At 43.3% G+C, this 21588-nt stretch overlaps 1 non-coding gene across 1 annotated transcript; it reads left to right on the top strand.

Moving 5' to 3' along the window:
- The first annotated feature begins 12888 nt into the window (after nt 1–12888).
- On the top strand, nt 12889–12995 carry LOC131250404 (small nucleolar RNA R71). The gene has a single exon (XR_009173329.1). It is a non-coding gene; the product is annotated as a small nucleolar RNA R71 (small nucleolar RNA).
- Nucleotides 12996–21588: the final 8593 nt, after the last annotated feature.

Here is a 21588-nt window from a genome sequence, read left to right as displayed (position 1 = left end):
CACATCTCCGATCTTGCGTGCGGCACAATGGCTGCATCACTTCGGTTTCTGTCCTCTCATAGAGGACATGTGGCGACGGTTACGTTTTGCAGACGGCAGGATGAAGGAAACGGCGCCACGTGTGCCAGAGGGACGAGGAAGCGCCTGCATCTTAAATGACATCAAATGCTGAGAAGATCCTGACGTTGAGGCATAGGCCCAGACGTATCATACTCTTCCACATGTCCCTTGGCACTGATGTTGAGTCGTATCGGCCCTTAGTACAGTCGCTAGTAATGATGGCACCAAGCGATGAGACGGCTATATAAACCCCTCCTCCCCTCGCTCTCGCATTATAATATTCCCTGTTCCTCCTTTCTGAGTCACCTTCTGCCAAAGATTGCCTTCGTCGGAAATCGCCGTTGTCGAAAATCATCCTTCTGTGGGAGATCATCGCTGGACAAAGGATTCCCGATTGTTGAAGGGAAGATTTAATCCAGCGGAAGACATCGGATCTGGAAAAAACTTTCACCAGGGGAGATTGTCTACAACGCTGTGAGTCTTCTAATACTTAATGCTTCTTTCCTTTATGTCGAGTGACTCTTACGAGATGAGTTCGATACGAGGAGCTGGTTCGGAGGCTAAACCAGAAACCACAGCCTCAGGACCCGGAGAGTCTGAAGGCCCTCTCGAGGCCATACCCCTCTACAACCTAGCTCCGACTCAAGGATCCGCAAGTTAGAGGGCCAAGAGTCATGGTAAAGGACCAAAGAGGGCTCTCCGAGATCCCACGGGGCAGTCGAAAGCAGGCCCCAGGGGAGGCAGGACAAGACCAATAGTCCTTGGGGGATCGATAATAATTGAGTTCCAAATGGTTCAACTCCGCGAAGATTATCAGATCCCCAGCTCAGTCCACATCCGAGCCCCTGCCCCCACAGACCAAACAGGGTCTTTGGCTGAGGGCGAGATTGCCATCTTTGTTTGTGCTCTCCAATGTGGACTTCAAGTCCCCCTCCATCCCTTCCTGCACGAGCTAACAACGCAACTAAAAATTGTGCCGGGGCAGTTGGTCCCGAATTCTTGGAGGACTCTAGCTTCCACTTTTGTTCTCTGGCATCGGGCAAGGAACTAGAGACTGACGCTAGAGGAATTTTTGTTCCTGTACATGGCCAAATACGATTACATGGACAAGGCCTGGTGGTACTTCTCGGCCAGGCCCCCATGTCTCTCAGGTCTGACAACTCAGCTCCCTTCTTCCAACAAAGACTGGAAGGGGAAGTGGTTCTGAGCCTCGGGGGAATGGGAAGCCCCAACCTCTAAATTGGATCGGCTATGGACTCGAGTCCCTACCAAGTTCACCAATCCAGGTCGTCGGACACTTCTTTAATCGTATTGTGTATTCAGTTCTTTCTTGTGCTCAATCTTATTATTTGTTTTTGCTTGCAGTTCAACCGAAGGGGGCCCTCGACCTCTCCGCCTTCCACAAACGTCAGGTTGACCGAGTCTGAGTGATCCCTGTAGATCGACGCGCCTAGTTTGGGCTCATCAACCCGGAGAGTCTAGTGTCGTCCGGCTTTTGTAGAGTTCGGCCCACTCCTTTTGCTTTGGGTAAGCAGGGTTAGGGACATCGGAGATTAATTTGCCGACCCTCATTGATTCCGTGGATCACACTGGGCTAATTTCTTTTTTTTTTTTTAAAAAAAGAGGGATGGAGGTAGGTGGTTCAAAGAGGAGAAGGCCACCGCATCATCCGATGGATGTCGTCCTCTCCTTTAAACCAAAAACGAAGGTGATGCCGAGGAAGAGGAAGGCTTCTGAGGCTAAGGCCGAGGCCGCCCCAGCTGTAGAACTAGCTAGAACTGTGCTCGCCATAGCCCTCCTTGGGGCTGTTCCTGTCACTGGTCTGACCCCCGCTCCTGAGGTTCCGGTTGCTGAAGCTCCTGCCAGAGTTGAGCTTATCACCATCTCGTCCCCTTCTGTGGAGGAGCAAGTCCCCAAGGTGGGTCCTTCTGAGGTAAAGAGGGAGGTAGTAGGGGAGACTCTCGGCATAGTTGCCTTTGCGTGATCTGCGATCCCCCTTGCTGGAGCCGAGCCCATAGTCGGCCATGCTAATGTCTTTGCCGGGTATGCGAACGCACCCAAGGTGGCTGTCTAAGCTTCTGCGGCCAGCGGGGTCAGAGGAGCTTCCGCACCCTCTCTAAGGGGAAGAACTTCCACACCCTCTCCAAGGGGGGAAGCTTCCACATCCTCTCCAAGGAGAGGAGCTTCCACACCCTCTCCAGGAGTCCTATCTCCTGGTTTTCATATGGCTCAGCTGAACCCTTGGGTAGCTAAGCATGTACTAGAGGCGCAGATAGCCGACATTGTCTCCCGTCGCCATGTCAACTTCATGAACGACTATGTGGCTGTATGCTACCAGTTGTTGCCAATGATAATAGAAGTGAAGGAGAAGCTGAAAGAGATGTAATGACTCAAAGCAGGGTGGGCCAAATTTGTGGTCGAGATGACAGAATAAGAAGCAGAGTGGGCCAAGCTTGAGAAGGAGAGAGCAGAGCGAGACGCGCAGCGAATTGAGCTTGAGAAGAGGCTGGAGGCTTCAGTCACGGAGCAGGAGGAGCTGAGGAAGGCTGCTGTGGAGGGCTAAGCAAGAGAACTTGCGCTCTAAGGTGAGGTCAACCAACTCTAAGCTCGCTTAGATACGGCTCAACTCGAGGTTAGGCATTTGTGCCGGGCTAACAAAGACCTGGAGTTCAGGGCCTCGAAAGCTAAGTCGGGGCTCGAAGTGGCGAAAGAGAAGCTTAAGGTGGAGCAGCAGATGGTGGCAAACTAATTAGTTCAGCAACAGAGGGTCCTTGAGTCTGCTGCGTCTGCAGAGAAGGCTTCCTTGCGGGCAGAGCTTGACGTTCAAGCGGTCTCGCAAGCGACCGTAGTGTGGCAGATACAAGGATTCCGCTGAAAGGGTCAAGGAACTGGATAAATTGTATTACTTCGGCCATAACACTAGCTTTGACGCTTGCCTGGTCGAGGTTAGAAAGCTTTATCCTACTCTCAACTTCGACGCTCTCATGGCAGACACCGCTGGTGACGCCGAGCTTGTTGGGCAGACGAGCCCGAGAATGCCCCACCTGCTGTGGATATTGTCCAAGGCGCTCCTGTCACCGAAGCCACTGTCGACGCTCAGCCCCCCCAGCTCGGTAGCTGGTCCCTCTGTTCGGAGGGAATAACAAGTTCCCATTTCTTTTTTTTTTTGTAAATGGATTTCTCTTTTATATTAATGACGATTGTTGGCATACGGATTGTTCGTGTGTATTGATTGTTGTGATGATTCTTAGATGTCTAATGTTTTAAGGACCAGCCCCTTGAGGGGCCACCTCCCCCACGAATGGCGTGCTCAGTCGATTTCGCAGATTTGTTGATGGGCCAATCCCCTTTCTTAGGGAGTCTGGACGTCTCCGGGCTTTTTCCCCAGAGTATGAGAGAATTTCTATATAGATTTTCATGGGTTTAACGTCCCGACCCCTTCTCAAAGGAATCGGTCTGTTAAGTTAGCCTCGACTTATCAGAGGTAACTTCTTTCGCTTGTAGATAGTCTGAGATAAGTTGGGCAAGTAGACGATGTGGAAAGAAAACTTTTATTAGAGGCCTTAAGAGGCTAGTAGCTTTGAGTAGTACATTTATTGAGGGCCTTCAATGGTCATTACATTAGAGATAATGGATTTTCAGGTGCTCGACGTTCTAGGGGTGGGGGAGTTGATGGCCTTTAAGATCCTCAAAGTGGTAGGAACTAGGCTTAGTCGATCAAACCACACGGTATAACCCCTCACAATTGGGTTCGAGTGCCCTAGCCCCCGGTTCTGCAGTGTTCTGGAAGACTCGGTGAAGGACTAAGTCTCACGGACGGAATCGCCTAGTCTTGACCTTAGAATTGTAGAATCGTACCACCTACTGATGCCGAGCGGTAACCTAGAGTCTGGAGATATCTCTAGCTTCCTCAAGTAAGTCCAGGTTAGCTGCAATCTGCTCGGTGTTTTGATCTTCCCAATAGTTCCTGACCCGAGCTGTAGGGAGGCCGATTTCAACTGGCACCATCACCTCTGAATCGTAGGAAAGTGAGAATAGAGTTTTCCGAGTAGATGACTGAGTTATAGTCCTATAAGCCCAGAGGACAAATGGGAGCTCTTCGGCCCAGTTACCTTTCGATTTCTTTAATTTTATTTTGAGATGGTGCTTGATAACTTTGTTAACTGTCTCTACCTGTCCATTGGATTGCGGGTGCAGAGGCGAAGAATACGCATTCAAAATGCCGAGCCCCCAACACATTCCTCGAAACTTGTTGTTATCGAACTGTCCGTGGGATCCCAAATCGACAGATGATGTTCTTCCAGACAAAATCAACCACCTTCTACTCTGTAATTTTTGCGACAGGCTCAGCTTCGGCCCACTTGGTGAAGTAGTCAACTGCGACAATAACAAACTTGACCTGCCCTTTCCCTGTGGGTAGACGTCCGATTATATCAATTCCCCATTGAGCGAACGACCACGATCCGCTCATGGGAGTCATTTCTTTCGCAGGTTGCCTCGGCACATTTATGTATTGTTGACACTTGTTGCACCTTTGAACGTAGTTCTTTGAGTCCTCCTTGATGGTCGGTAAGAAATCCTTGGTGGAGTATTTTCAGAGCCAGAGCCCGACCACCAGAGTGATTTCTTCAGATGCTTTCATGAATCTCTCCAATCACATAGTCAGCTTCATCGGGTCGGAGACACTGAAGGTAGGGCTGTGAATGTCCTTTTCTGTACAAGATTGTTCACTCCCCAAGTATAGGGTTGTGATGTAGTAATAAACTCGGTGAGACCGAGGTCGAATCCCAAGAGACTGATACCTGTACGTAATCTGAAACTAGGTAGAAATAGAACTAGCCTAAGATGAAATCTAAATCAAATATAAATTGATGAAAAATGGTAAGAGATTAATGTAAAACTTAAGAGAAATCAGAGATAAGAAACTAGGGATTCAGAGAATCCACTTGTAGAGATCAGGGAGATCTTATGCCTGCTTCAAAAATCATGAAAATTAAACTGAACTTCCTCTGATATAATTTTAAAGAGATGAAAAGTATATGAATTAGAATGGATTCCATCACCAAACCATACCTAGGAGACAAAGAAAACAACAGAATTATACTAATTACCAACCAATCAACATGCTTTGAAGGTTAGGAAGGGTACGGTCATCCGACCATGCCCATGAGACAATAATGAACAACAGGGCTTCTTGACGTCATAAACATAAAAAGGAGAAAGAAATACTCAAAGCCATCACAGATTTATTATAATTTCAGTCACAACAAACTATTAAAAACTAAAAGTATTCCCTTAATTGAACCGTAATCAAGATAGTTCAACAATATAAATTAAATCAAAGGCATAAAGTAAAGTCTCCCATCACGTTACAAGCTTCACCTCTTAGCCCTAACTAAGAGGTTTAGCCTAACATGATTGGGCTTGATCTCTCAAATAATAATAAATAAATAAAAATAATAAAAAATTAAAACTTTAAAGAACAAACTCTCTATCTTCTCTCTCTCTCCCTTGCAATCGTCCAAGCCCAAACCGAGATTCCCTCCCCTTCTCTTTTCTTTCTTCCCTTTATAAGAGTAGGGGCTGGTTGCAGCTTGCGCACAACACCTTTACGCACAACAGAAAGTCGATGGATTGTTGGAGTGCGTTGAGAAGCCGGTTGGTGGAGTTTTACGTAGCTCTACTTACGCAGCAAAGAACAGATCCTCCCAACGCCCATGTTCCTGTGATTCTGTCCAAAAGAATAAAATCCCTTCGGACGTTTTTAAGTGGCCTACACGATGGACGGTCCAGATCGGCCGTCCGATCATCACCATGGGCATATAATAGCCCCAAAACCGGTCAGCAGGGAACGCGAAAATAGGGCCGGCGTAAAATAGTTACGCTGTGACGATGGTGGGGTCCATGATCGGCTTCAACAGATAGATCCATTCAGTCCATTCGATTCACGAGAAAAAATCGTTCAGAGATGGATGATTTTGGATCGATTTATGTATGGCCCATTGAATTGTAACCCAGCCATCCATCCTGCGTTTAAATGGTTGAGATTTGACATCTGCTGTATTTTGAAATTACGTCACCTACGCCTGAGTGAGATTGGACGTGTGAGTCTCATAGACGGTCCGGATCTGATCGTTGATGCACGATGGTGGCCCACAAAGATCTGTCCGCAAGTCCCTGTGCGGACGCTGGAAGGAAAAACGGGCTTTCCGTTTTTTGGAAGGAGTCTCGGTCAAGACACGGTTTGAACCTCTCTTCGTTGCCGTGTATGGCTAGTGCACTTATGCACTATGCACACCCATCTCATATGGGGTCCACATATGATGTTCGCGAGAAATATGCACCGTCCATCTTCTGAATCATCAAATTTAAGGGGTTGAGACCAAAGTTGAAGCATATCCGAAGATTAGGTGGGCCCAGAATCAACTGTTTATGGGTTGATTTGACAGTTGTGCCACTTTCAGAGGTATCTAATGGCTGAAATTTTACGTGTACGGTTAATTTATGGCCCTTAGGCCATATATGAAGTTTCGAGCCAAACAGATGATGGAAACCTAGTGATCTTGCATTTTGGCTGACTTTCAGGCCGCTTGAGTTTCAGTTTCTCAATTTTCGTGGACCCCTGACGTGTAATTCCGTTGATCTTGGTCCCCTGGAGTCCGTCCCTTGCCCTTGGTGTCATCAGCACGTTAAATCTATGCTTTATCATCCTTTTTCAGTCTAAGCTCGTAAGTACACTCTGCATCACAAGCACGATTAAATCAGCTATTAAACAGTATTATGCTTATAGATCCAGGTAATAACTAGGGTCTAATATGCAATATTTGACCTTCAACACAACCACCAACCAGCATTTTGCTAGTCCTGAGCAAAATATGCGAAAAATAAGTTGAGAACTACAAGAAAATTTCTATGTACTTGAATGAATTTTGTAAAATAATCTAGATACGAGAATTCTAAGACTCATGAATGTTGGGCATTACTATCTCCTGGACTCGAGCGCACGATAACTTCATAGTCGAGTTCAAAATATCAATCCATCAATCAGAACAATTCTAAACATTAAGTTTCATAGGTGTATAGTCTAATGTTGGCTTATCATCATTAAAATTCACTTCTCTATCTCAGGATATCATTGGTAACCAACACGAGAATTACCAAAACTTGCCTCACAAATCATCTTTTTATCATTTTATTTTTATTTTTATTATTATTATTATTAATTTTTTGCTTTTGATTTTTCTAGTAAAAGTAACGTCAAGAAGGGGAATCAAATCCTTACCTACAGGGAGCAAACCTATGATGAAGACTGTACACCCAACTTTTTTCACATATCATCCATGGGGAATTAAATCTACACGTATAGGGAGCAAACCTATAGTATAGACCATTCACCCAATCCTTTCAATTTCTCAGGTTAGTTCCTTTCAAGCTTAGTGATCACCAAGTTAATCCTTTAATATCGAACTGAACCCTTAATGTGCAAGCGAGATGTGTTTTGTGAAATCATGACTCAATCAATGTTTACAACTTTTAATTCCGGATTAACAATTCAAACTTAATTGTGTAATCTAAAAGATATTGAATCCAAGAGTTATAAATTACCAACATTACGTATCTTGAAATTCACAAGAAAATCCAAAAAAATTAAAAATTTTCACAATTTTTTCTCAAGACCAAGAAAACACTGATTAGGAACCTAATCTCCCACCCCTAACCTAAAATCTACATTGTCCTCAATATAAAAGAAATAAGCATGCAATGCACATGGGACAACAAAAATATAAGAGGAGTGATGGAAAGATAGTACTTGGACGAAAGAATCAAGACGCTTTCCAAAAATATCTACGTAAGAGTGGGTCAGCACAAGAGAGAAACCAACAGAAGTAAAATAAAAATAATAAAAATAAAATCCTACCTACACTATTTTCGCAGGTGCTCTCGATTGCATTTAGCGTATGCAACAAGCCTTTAAACTCCTAGGTTGCCCCTAGTGGACGAGTTGTAGTCTCGTGAGGGTTTGCAGCAATGTTACCCACAAATATTGAACTAACTAACTAGGAAAATGAAACGGAATGAAAAGCTGGGTTGGCTCCCAGGAGTGCTAAGTTTACCGTCTATCCTAAAACAGCATAAAGGAAACTATCCTAGTCCTATGAAAACAGGAAACCTGCCTATACCTCCATCAGACTAGGGGATCAATCTTGGTAAACAGGATCAGTCAGAGATATGGATATATCCTCTGAATCAAATTTCTCGACAAATGGCTTTAAGCAATGTCCATTTACTTTAAACTCCTTACTATTGTTAGGATCTCTTATCTCAACGACCCCATGAGGATACGCAGTGACCACAATGTAAGGGCCAGTCCAACGAGATCAAAGCTTACCTGGAAAGAGATGTAATCGAGAATTATACAAAAGGACTTTCTAACCAGGTGTGAATGATTTTCGTAGAATACGTTAATCATGAAACGCCTTCATTCTGTCTTTGTAAATTCTCGAGTTTTCGTACGCATCGTTCCAAATTTTTTCAAGTTCATTTAATTGAAGTTTACGTAGCGAGCCAGCTTTGTCCAAATTGAAATTCAGATTTTTGATCGCCCAGAACGCTTTATGTTCCAACTCCACAGGCAAGTGACAAGCTTTCCCATAGACAAGTTTAAAGGGAGACGTTCCAATAGGGGTTTTAAAAGCAGTACAGTATGCCCATAAGGCATCGGTCAATTGGATTGACCAATCCTTACGATCAGGGTTAACCGTTTTCTCTAGGATATATTTGATCTCCCTATTGGAAATCTCAGCTTGTCCACTTATCTGTGGATGGTATAGGGTGCTCACCTTATGAGAGATACCGCATTTCTTCATTAAGCTCTCGAATGGTCTATTACAAAAGTGTGAGCCCCCATCAGTATACTCATTATTTCGGCACGGAATTGCTTCGACCCATTTAGTGATATAATCTACGGCGAGCAAAATATACAAATTTTCAAAAGATTGGGGGAATGGTCCCATGAAATAAATGCCTTAGCAATCAAATGCTTTTATGATAAGGATGAGATTCAAAGGCATCATATTTATATGGGACAATGCTCCCAATTTCTGACAACGCTCACACGCCTTGCAAAATTCATGAGTGTCCCTGAATATAATGGGCCAATAAAAGCCACACTGCAAAATCTTAGCTATGGTCTTTTTAGCAGAAAAGTGACCACCACAGGCCTGTGAGTGACAGAAGGAGATGACACTTTGATGCTCATCGTCTGGCACACATCTCCTTAGGATCTGGTCAATATTTAAACAAATATGGATCGTCACAGAAAAAGTTGTGCACTTCGGTAAAGAATTTCTTCTTATCTTGTGCAGTCCACTTTGTCGGTATAGAACCTGTGGCAAGATAATTAGCAATATCAACGAACCAAGGTGAATGAGAGACTCTAAACAGTTGTTCATCAGGGAACATGTCATTGATATGGGTCACCTCAAGGGAATCCGAGGTATTAAGGCGAGAAGGTGGTCGGCCACTACATTCTCTACTCCCTTTTTATCTTTAATTTCCAAATCAAACTCTTGGGGTAGAAGGATCCATCGTATCAGGCGAGGCTTAGAATCATTCTTAGAAAGAAGATACTTAAGTGCCGCATGATCTGTGAAGATAATGATCTTGGATTCGATCAAGTAAGACCTAAATTTGTCCAAGGTGAACACTACGGCTAAGAGTTCCTTTTCCGTAGTCGAGTAGTTCACTTGGGCAGGATTTAAAGTCCTACTCGTGTAATAAATGACGTAGGGCCTCTTATCTTTTCTTTAACCTAGAACCGCTCCAAGAGCATAATTAGAAGCGTTGCACATAAGTTCAAAAGGAATGCTCCAGTCGGATTTATATGATGGTGCACTAGTCAACATACCCTTAAGCTTAGTGAAAGCTTCTTGGCATTGCTCAGTCCACTCGTATGGTGCATCCTTTTGCAGAAGATTACATAAGGGACGAGAGAGGAGACTAAAGTCCTTTATGAATCGTCTATAAAACCCTGCGTGTCCTAAGAAGGATCACGCATCTCTGATGTTCTTAGGTGGAGGTAGGTTAGAGATAAGATCAATTTTTACCTTATCCACCTCGATTCCTTTGGACGAGATAATATGTCTAAGGACAATTCCCTTATGAACCATGAAATGACACTTCTTCTAATTAAGTTCCAAGTTCTTTTCTTCACATCTTTTCAGCACACATTTAAAACTTTCTAAACACTTGCTGAAAGATGAACCGAAAACAGAGAAATTGTCCATCAAGACCTCTAGATATTTCCCCACCATGTCAGAAAAGATACTCATCATATAACGCTGAAAGGTGACAGGGGCATTACATAATCCGAATGACATCTTTCTATAGGCAAAAGTGCCATAAGGACATGTAAATGTGGTCTTTTTCTGATCCTCAGGGGCGATTTCAATCTGATTGTAGCCCGAATACTCGTCAAGGAAACAGTAATAGGAATGACCAGCTAGTTTTTTCAAGATTTGATCAATGAAGGGCAAAGGAAAATGGTCCTTCTTCGTGACGGTATTCAGCTTCCTGCAGTCAATGCACATTCTCCAACCAATAGTAACTCTAGTTGGCACGAGTTCATTATTGGCAGTGGTTACGATGGTGATCCCGGACTTCTTAGGAACCACCTGAGTTGGACTCACCCATTGACTATCGGATATGGGGTATATGATACCCACATTTAATAGTTTAAGAACCTCAGCCTTAACTACTTCCCTCATGTTTGGATTTAGTCTACATTGTGATTGTCGAGCGGTCTTCGCATTATCCTCAAGATATATGCGGTGAGTACAAATCGAGGGGTCGATTCCCTTGAGGTCCGCTATCGTCCATCCAAGGGTTCCCTTATACTAAATGAGAGTAGATATAAGCATACTCTCTTGTTCTTTCTCCAGGTGAGCAGAGATCACCACTGGGTATATCTCATCTTGACCTAAATAGACATATTTCAAATCAGAGGGCAAAGGTTTTAGGTCAAGCTTCGGTGGCTTGAGGTTAGACGGTAGAGGTACTACATCAGTTTGGGGCAACTCTTCAAATTATGGCCTCCACCGATTAACTTCAAGTACCGGTGCAGTATCAAGCAAGGCACACGTCTCCCTGATCATGTCATCATCAAAATCATGGGAGTGGGCCAGACATGTCTCTAGAGGGTCAGAGGATAATGTTAGAGGTGTTGTATCTTTCACTAAAGAGTCAATCATGTTAATGTCGTGGAAATCGTCATCATCCTCTAAGTTTCTGCCGTTATTGAAAAAGATGTTTAACTCCAATGTCATATTCCCAAAGGACATAGTTATGACACCATTCCTACAATTGATAATTGCGTTTAAAGTGGCAAGGAGTGGGCGACCAAGAATGACGGGAATCTGAGTGCTCATGTTATTGATGGGTTCGGTGTCCAGGATGATAAAATCTACAGGGTAGTAAAATATATCAACTTGGACGAATACATCCTAAATTATCCCTCTTGGTACACGAACAAAGCGATCAGCAAGTTGTAGTGTGGTTAGGGTGAGTTTTAATTTACCTAAACTTAACTGTTTGTATACCGAGTAGGGAATCGAATTGCGCTCGCTCCTAAATCAAGAAGTGCATGATCAATTCGATGGTCCCCGATTACACATGATATGGTTGGGCTACCGGGATCTTTGAATTTCTGTGGCACGTCTTGCTTTAGGATGACACTCACTTTCTCAGTCAGGAAGATCTTCTTTTGAATACTTTACCGTCGTTTGGTCGTGCATAAGTCTTTCAGGAATTTGGCATATAAAGGTATCTATTTTATGACATTAAGTAGAGGAATGTTGACTTTCACTTGTTTCAACACCTCTAGGATATCCTGAGAGTTAGAAAGAGGTTTTGGTGCGACCAACCGTTGGGGGAATGGAGCAACTGGCTTTTCTAGAAGTTCCGGTTCTAATTTTTGTGGGGTCTCACTAGATCCATTATTGTTATCCTCTTCTGGTTCTTGAGGCTTTTCGGGCCTAACCGGGAGGGTTTTTATCAATGATTTTCCCACTCCTAAGAGTGGTGATGGATTTAGCGTGCTCCATTTGATTTGAAGAGCTGTGATCACTTATCTCGTAATGCGGTTTAGGATTGGGGAGCGGTTGTGCAGGAAGCATCCCCTTTTCTATAACCGTCATACGTGAATTCATCTTTTGCATAAAGTCTCGCATTGCCTGGGTCAGCTCTTGCATGGAATTTTGAACCGGTTCTTCTTGAGGTTTCCCCTGATTTGGATTTTGATTGAAGAAACCTTGAGGAGTAGCAGTTTGTCCATTTCTCCAACTAAAGTTTGGATAAGTTTTCCAACCAGGATTGTACGTATTAGAGGTTGGTTCATTGAAAGGTCTTTGATAATTATTTACGGCATTGGATTGTTCATTCAACACTTCTCGAAAGGCAGGTATTGTAGGACAATTTTCAGTTGTATGAATGTTGCAATCATAGATGCCGCAAACACTTTCATTAACCTTATCCTTCTTTCCTTCCATGGCCTCAACTTTCCTTATGAGTGTAGTTACTTTACATTTGAGATCATCCTCTTCTTTCAATAGATACAATCCACCTTTCTCCTTTAATTAAGTCGACTTAGACGTGGTGTTCGATTTTGGGTAATAATCCCATGATTGTGTTTTTTCAGTAAGACTATCGATGTAATCCCATACCTCGTCAACATTTTTATTAATAAACTCTCCATTACACATTGTCTCGACCATTTGGCGCATGGAAGATGTCAGTCCATCATAGAAAAAATTTATAATGCGCCACGTTTCAAAGCTGTATTGTGGGCATAAACTGACCAAATCCTTGAACCTTTCCCAACATCGGTAAAATGTTTCATCCTCCTTTTGGGTGAAGTTCATGATTGCTTTTCTAAGGGTAATCGTTTTATGATGTGGAAAAAATTTCTTTATAAATTCCCTCTGCATGTCATTCCATGTGCCAATGGATCTAGGACGCAGTGAATGTAACCACATCTTAGCCTTCTCCTTTAAGGAAAAAGAAAAGATTCTCAGCCTGACTGTGTCCTCAGACATATTTTGAAAATATAAAGTAGCTATGATCTCATCAAACTCTTTCAAATATAGATATGGTTCTTCAGATTCAAGCCCATGGAACTTAGGAAGGAGTTGAATAACCCCTGGCTTGATGTCCATATGTCCTATATTTTCAGAAAAAATCATGCATGAGGGTATACTCACCCCCGCTGGTTGTAAATAATCTCGTAAAGTACGAGGCGGGGGTACTTGATACACCTCATTCTCATCATGAATGTCTTCCACCCTGGGTTGAGGTAGAAGAGGTTGGTTCTCAGCCATCACTTCAATTAACTCAGGGGATTTCGAGTGGTGTTTAGTCCTGCGATGGATAGTTAACCCCTCAACCAATCCTCCTTCAGTCAAGAGACGTCGAGTGTTGTCATGGGCCCACTTGGGCATGAAACACTCGCAGTCCTCAATCAAATTCAAAACCTAATCTTAAGAAAGGACAAGAAAATCTAAAAAGAAAGAGAGGGTTGGAAAGAAGTTACCAATTTGGAGTCCCTAAGTTAAAAACCTGAAAATTAAACAAAATAAGTTAGATTCTAAAAAGAGAAGGGCTAAAATTAGGAAATCCTTAAGAAAGAAAGATAGCAGTAAACTGATTTGTAAAAGAAGGAATTCCTAAAAGAAAGTGGAAATTTTTAAAATAAATTAGGAAAGTCCTAAACTAGAAAGTAAGTTACTAAAAGGGATCTGAAAAATAGAAAGTAGAGAAAGTGCTTACCGAATTAGAAATTTCTATCTTAAAAGCCTACAAAATAAGAAAGTTAGTTTCTAAAAATAAGACCCAGAATTAGAAAGTTAAAAAAAAAAAATGAGTTACTTTCTAAAATCAGAAAGAATTTCTAAAAAGAAATATAACTAACCTAGTTTCTAAAAACAAAAGAGGAAAGTTTCTAAAAATAAACTAGTTCCTAAAAATAGAAAAATACTAGAAAATAGAAAATTTCTAAAATTCAAAGAAAGCCTAGAATAAGAAATTTTCTAAAACTCAAACCCTAATTCTAAAAATAGAAAAAGTAGAGGAATTAGAAAGGGATTACCAATTTAGAAGTTATTTCAGAATCCTACAAAATAGGAAAACAGGTTAGTTCCTAAAAATAAAATAAAAAAAACCTTTAACCCAAAGTTAGTAAAATCCTAATCTTAACCTAATTCTAAAACTAATTAATTTCAGAAAACATAACCGTCAATCCCCGGCAACGGTGCCAAAAACTTATTCACTCCCCAAGTATAAGGTTGTGATGTAGTAATAAACTTGGTGAGACCGAGGTCGAATCCCAAGGGACTGATACCTGTATGTAATCTGAAACTAGGTAGAAATAGAACTAGCCTAAGATGAAATCTAAATCAAATATAAATTGATGAATAATGGTGAGAGATTAATGTAAAACTTAAGAGAAATCAGATATAAGAAACTAGGGATTCAGAGGATCCACTTGTAGAGATCAGAGAGATCTTATGCCTGCTTCAAAAATCATGAAAATTAAACAAAACTTCGTCTGATATAATTTTAAAGAGATGAAAAGTATATGAATTAGAATGGATTCCATCACCAAACCATACCCAGGAAACAGAAAACAACAGAATTAAACTAATTACCAACCAATCAATATGCTATGAAGGTTAGGAAGGGTATCGTCATCCGACTATGCCCATGAGACAATAATGAACAACAGGGCTTCCTGACGTTATAAACATAAAAAGGAGAAAGAAATACTTAAAGCCATCGCAGATTTATTTTAAGTTCAGTCACAACAAACCATTAAAAACTAAAAATATTCCCTTAATTGAACCGCAATCAAGATAGTTCAACAATATAAATTAAAACAAAGGCATAAAGTAAAGTCTCCCATCACGTTACAAGCTTCACCTCTTAGCCCTAGCTAAGAGGTTTAGCCCAACATGATTGGGCTTGATCTCTCAAATAATAATAAATAAATAAAAATAATAAAAAATTAAAACTTTAAAGAACAAACTCTCTATCTTCTCTCTCTCTCTCCCTTGCAATCATCCAAGCTCAAACTGAGATTCCCTCCCCTTCTCTTTTCTTTCTTCCCTTTATAAGAGTGGGGGCTGGTTGCAGCTTGCGCACATCACCTTTACGCACAACAGAAAGTCGGTGGATTGTTGGAGTGCGTTGAGAAGCCAATTGGTGGAGTTTTACGCAGCTCGCCTTACGCAGCAAAGAACGAATCCTCCCAACGTCCATGTTCCTGTGATTCTGTCCAAAAGAATACATCCCTTGGGACGTTTTTGAGTGGCCTACATGATGGACGGTCCAGATCGGTCGTCCGATCATCACCATGGGCATATAATAGCCTCAAAATTGGTCAGCAGCGAACGCGAAAACAGGGCCTGCGTAAAACAGTTACGCTGTGACGATGGTGGGGTCCATGATCGGCTTCAACAGATAGATCCATTCAGTCCATTCGATTCACGAGAAAAAATCGTTCAGAGATGGATGATTTTGGATCGAGTTATGTATGGCCCATTGAATTGTAACCCAGTCATCCATCCTGCATTTAAATGGTTGAGATCTGACATCTGCTGTATTTTGAAATTACGCCACCTAGGCCTGAGTGAGAGGGGACGTGTGAGTCTCATAGACGGTCCAGATCTGACCGTTGATGCACGGTGGTGGCCCACAAAGATCCATCCGCAAGTCCCTGTGCGGATGCTGGAAGGAAAAACGGGCTTTCCGTTTTTTGGAAGGAGTCTCGGTCAAGAGACGGTTTGAACCTCTCTTCGTTGTTGTGCACGGCTAGTGCACTTATGCACTATGCACACCCGTCTCATATGGGGTCCACATATGATGTTCACGAGAAATATGCACCGTCCATCTTCTGAATCATCAAATTTAAGGGGTTGAGACCAAAGTTGAAGCATACCCGAAGATTAGGTGGGCCCAGAATTAACTGTTTATGGGCTGATCTGACAGTTGTGCCACTTCCAGAGGTATCCAATGGCTGAAATTTTATGTGTACGGTTAATTTATGGCCCTCAGGGCATGTATGAAGTTTCGAGCTAAACAGATGATGAAAACCCAGTGATCTTGCATTTTGGCTGACTTTCAGACCGCTTGAGCTTCATTTTCTCAATTTTCGTGGACCCCTGGCGTGTAATTCCGTTGATCTTGTTCCCCTAGAGTCCGTCCCTTGCCCTTGGTGTCATCACCGCGTTAAATCTATGCTTTATCATCTTTTTTTAGTCTGAGCTCGTAAGTACACTCTGCATCACAAACACGATTAAATCAGCCATTAAATAGTATTATGCTTGTAAATCCAGGTAATAACTGGGTCTAATATGCAATATTTGACCTTCAACAAAGATCCTGTCCAAGAGCACGTACTGTGCCGCTCTGACTCTTAGGCGTCTAGCCTCCAAATTGTCCGAGGGGACCTCACCAGCTGTGAGGTAATTGTAAATTGAGTCCATCTAGCTCGGAGAGTCTTCTACTAGGTTGACCATTTTCTCCTCTGCTTGGTTAATGCTTGGATATTCTATGAACTCTACGGGAATGACTCGCGGGATCTTTCCTTCCGTGGTTAAGGCTAGCTTTGCTAGGGCGTCGACCTAGGAATTCTCCGCTCTAAGAATTTGACTGATAGTGCAGCTCAAGAATCTTTCTATCAGTTTTCTTGCTTCAGCCAGGTAAGCCACCATCCTAGTCTCCTTGGCCTCATATTCGGTGGAGATATGATTCACTACCAGCTGAGAATCTACATAAAGTGACTGGACCCCCAGACTGGCCGCCAGCCTGAGTCTATCCAGCAGAGCCTCATACTTCACCTCATTGTTAGAGGCATTGAAACCGAGTCTGATCGCGTACTGGATGGATGTAGAATCAGGCGCAACCACGACAATTCCTACTTTGGCGCGCTTGCATTGGACGACCTATCCACATAGAGAATCCATCCTGACTTTGATACTGTCTCTTGATTGCTTGGAAAAACAGGCGAAGGAGCCATCTCCACCTCGGCGTTGATCCCTTCTTCGCTCGGGACAGTGAACTCCGCAATGAAGTCGGCCACAGCCTGACCCTTAATCGCGGTCCTTAGTTGGAACTAGATATTGAACTCCCCGAGTTTGATTGCCCACTTTGTTAGCCGACTCGACACTTCGGGCTTCTGGAGGACTTACCTGAGGGGAGAGTCGGTCAATATAATAATGGAATGGGCCTGAAAGTACAGACGTAACCTCTGAGCCAAGACAACGAGATAGAGTGCTAGCTTTTCCAGAGCCGGATACATTGTCTCGGCAGGTACCATTGCTTTACTCACATAGTATACAGGGCGCTGTTTGCCCCCCACCTCTCTAATAAGGGCCGAGCTGACGGCCGAGGTCGAGACCGCTAGATACAAGAACAAGGGCTCACCTTCTTCGGGCTTGGACAGTAGGGGCAGTGAGCCCAAGTACTGCTTCAACTGCTGAAAGACTTGCTCACATTCCGATGTCCATTCGGCCTTCTTATGACCCTTTAACTACTGAAAGAAGGTGAGGCATTTGTCAGTGACTCTCGATATGAACCGCCCAAGTGCTGCTACTGGTCCGGTGAGGCATTGTATCTCTTTAATAGTCTGAGGTGAGCTCATGTTGAGGAGTGTCTTGATCTTGTTAGGATTTGCTTCAATGCCCCTCTGACTGATCTGAAACACAAGAAATTTATTGGAACCAACCCCAAAGGCACACTTCACGGGATTCAGTTTCATCTGGTACTCTCGGAGGATAGAGAAGGATTCTCCAAGATCTGCTAGGTGGTCGAATGCCTTGGTGCTCTTAACGAGCATATCGTCGACGTAAACCTCCATAGTACGTCCGATCTGTTTGGCAAACATTTAATTCACCAATCTCTGATATGTGCCCCCAGCATTTTTCAGGCTGAATGACATGACCCGGTAACAGTAGAGTCCCTTGTCAGTGACGAAGGTAGTCTTCTGCCTATCTCGGGGATGCATAACGATCTGGTTATACCCGGAATAGGCATCCAGGAAGGAGAGTAGTTCGTGCCCTGCCGTACTGTCTACCAGCTGATCGATCCGAGCAAAAAAAAGCTATCCTTAGGGCAGTCCTTATTCAGATCTGAGTAATCCACATAGACCCACCATTTTCCGTTGGCTTTCTTTACGAGTGCCACATTTGAAATCCAATCTGGATAATACACCTCCTCGATGAAGCTGACGCTGAGCAGTTGAGAGACTTCATTGGCTATGGCCTCATTCCGCTCTGCATCAAACGCTCTCCTCTTTTGTTTCATAGGTTTATGATCTGGGTCCACATTCAGCTTGTGAACTATGACATCAAGAGAGATCCCCAACATGTTTTCATGCGACCATGCAAAAACGTCTCTGTGTTGTTGCAGGAAGGCCAACATTTCGGACCGTTGCTCGAAACTCAATGATGTCCCGAGCTGAACGGTTTTGCTCAGATTTGCTTCATTAAGAGGTACTGCCTTCAAGTCTTCCACATGTGAGTCCTTTGTAGATCCCCTGGGATGGAGGACGTTGATGGTGATGACTTGTTTCAATGACCCTTTCTTTACTGCTATCGCATAACATTTTCGAGCCTCGCGCTGGTGATATTTTATTTAAACCAACACGATTTAAATGATATTTAAACTCGCAAGTATACGAATCAGATGCAGATACGGTACGTATTACGAGATCGTTTCCATGAGGACTGGTCGTCACAATTCAAATCTATGATTCTCCTTAACTAATCCAACAAATAATGGGATGAATTACTAAGCACAATTTTATGAAAATTAATTAAGAACAGGGAAGAAAATTCAATCAGAGAGAGAGCACTAGGACTTTCGAATCCACCCCTAATTATCCTAACCCTTATTTTGTCTGTTGATTCACCTTGATCTAGATTGATACCACTTATACAGAGAAAGCACAATCTGTGTCCTTAATCGGGCATATAGACTGTCTAATTCCTTTAAGCAATGCCATGAATGACATATCCCATGTCCTTGGTCGGGTACATGGAATGTACATTCATTAAAGCACCCTGTTTCTTCCTCTATAGGAAACTTGTTCTTGATCAGACACAAGCACCTATAATAAGTATCCAAACAACATCCATATATATACTTTAATCAAGTTCATAGATGGAGAAGTATAGAATTTAAACCCATAAAGCCCACTTAAAGAAAGAAACAAATTAATTGAAATTCAAAGTAAATCAACCAATACAAGAGCTAATCAAATTAGGTGCTTCATCTCAGCCCTAGTGACCCATAAAATCCATAAAAAATATTAAATAAAATTCATAAAAGAAATGTCAAACCAAACAATCTCTCTCTCTCTTCTTTCTTCTCTTTCTTCTCTTTCTTCTCTCCCTTGCTTCAGATCTGGAATCCCCTCTCATTCTGAATATCTTTCCCACGTCCAAAACTTCCCTTTTATAGCTGCTGGATGGCTGGGGTCGGTGGCAGAGTCGTAGAAGGACTCGGAGTACAAATTTTCGCAGCCGTGATCGGTGGGCCCCACAGAGGTATTTTCTGTAAAATCCACCCCTTCCATTGGATTCAGAATGAAATTTCAGTCAAGAATGGGTGGTTTTGAAGGTCCATTAGCGCGGCCCACAGAAGAAATCTCAAAAAACTCAGTTTTGAACGTCCCGGGGCAGTCTACTTTTGGCCTCTGTACCGCACACGTGTGTACGCATGGGCGAGGAATATCAACATGGTTTTGAAGCTCTCGAAGCCCTCTACACGATGGACGGATCAGATCTTCCGGAAGGTTGACGAATGGGGCCCACTAATTTCCGCAAAAACTGGCAGCGTTCGTGCGTTTCGCGGACGCCAAACCGACGCTGCGATGATGGTTGGGTCCATTGTTGGACTTTTCACAGGAATCCACGCCGTCCATTGGTTTCAGCTCAAAAAATCAGTAGGAATTGACTGGTTTTGGGGTGGATTCGGTGCAGCCCACGTGGCTTTCTGTCTTGCCGTCCATCCTGCGTTTGTACAGTTAATAACCGATCTATGCTATCATTTGAAGTTTTTGCCACCTAATCAATGCTAATGGCTGCCCCAGGAATTGGATGGACGGTTTGGATTGTCCATTTGGACACTAGGTGGGCCCCACAACCGACGCTCGCGGTTCGGTTCCGCGGACGCTGCAGCGGCGAGAGAGAGAGACGGGTCAGCGCTCTCGCTGACCCTCCCAGCGGTGCGGTGTAGTGCCAGCGCACGTGCGCTTTACGCACACACTCACGCATGTGGGGCCCAATGTAATGTTTGTGGGAAATCTGCACCGTCCATCCTTTCCTTCATATAATTCCAACCGCCAAAACCAAGTTTGAGGCAGTTCCAAATATCAGGTGGGCCCCAAAGTGAAGATTAATGGGCTGATCTGTCCATTGGGCCACTTCTTGAGATCCTCAATGCTTGAAATTTAATATGTACGGTTAATTTACGGCCCTCATCTCATGTATGAAGTTTCGAACTGATCGGATAGCGGGAACCATGTGATCTTGCATTCTGGACCCTTTTCGGCCCCTTTGGCTTGCTTTCCTCAGATCCCAGGCGTGTAAAATCTTCATTATTGGTTCTCTAGAGCCCATCCCGTGCTCTGGAGACTTTGGATCATGAAATCCATGCCTTTAACATCAATTTTCAATTAACGCTCCTGACTTCATCCTGTAACAAAAATACAATTAAAATACTCCATTAAGCATTATCATATATGTAAAATCTGGTAATGATTAGGGTCTAATATGCAATATTCGACCCTGATCAGCTGGTCACCTCGGAGGTGACCTATTGCACCTTCGACGGGAAACTTCATCATCAGATGGTAAGTGGAGACGATTGCTCTCATTGCATTAAGAGAAGGCCTGCCTAGAATGACGTTATGTACTGATGGCACATTAACGATGAAGAAGTCCACCAGGAGGGAGACTTGATGTCGTCCTTCTCTCGCAGTCACAGGGAGGGAGATGGCTCCTTCAGAGATCACCCTTTCTTCGGTGAAACCATGCAGGGGGTCTTCATAGGTTTGAGGCATGACCTTGGAACCCCATTCTTTCAAAAGGTTTGGAGTAGATAACATCAGTTGAGCTTCCAGTGTCGACCAAGATGCAATACACCTTGTGCTTGGCTATGGTCATAGTCACTATTAAGGCGTCATCATGCGGATGCTGGATCCCGCGAGCATCATCTTCCATGAAGGTCAGACTGCACGGGCTGACCCAGAGTTCTTACTTGGCCTCTCGGTTAAGTTGACGTAATGTTCCAGATCATACATCCAAGAATGGACTTTACAGGCCCTGTTTGAGTCTCCCCCACCAGATGAACCACCAAAGATGGTATGGATTTCAGCCGGTTCTTCTGCGGTATTGCTCGGCTACTCTCGTTCTTCTCTCCGAGTTGTTCTCTCTTCCTTTGTATATCGACACAGATGACCCTTACGGATAAGGG

Source organism: Magnolia sinica, chromosome 6 (genome assembly GCF_029962835.1).
Source record: "Magnolia sinica isolate HGM2019 chromosome 6, MsV1, whole genome shotgun sequence".
Taxonomy (NCBI): domain Eukaryota; kingdom Viridiplantae; phylum Streptophyta; class Magnoliopsida; order Magnoliales; family Magnoliaceae; genus Magnolia; species Magnolia sinica.
Note: the sequence above shows the minus strand (reverse complement) of the source record. Positions and strands in the feature narration are given on the sequence as shown.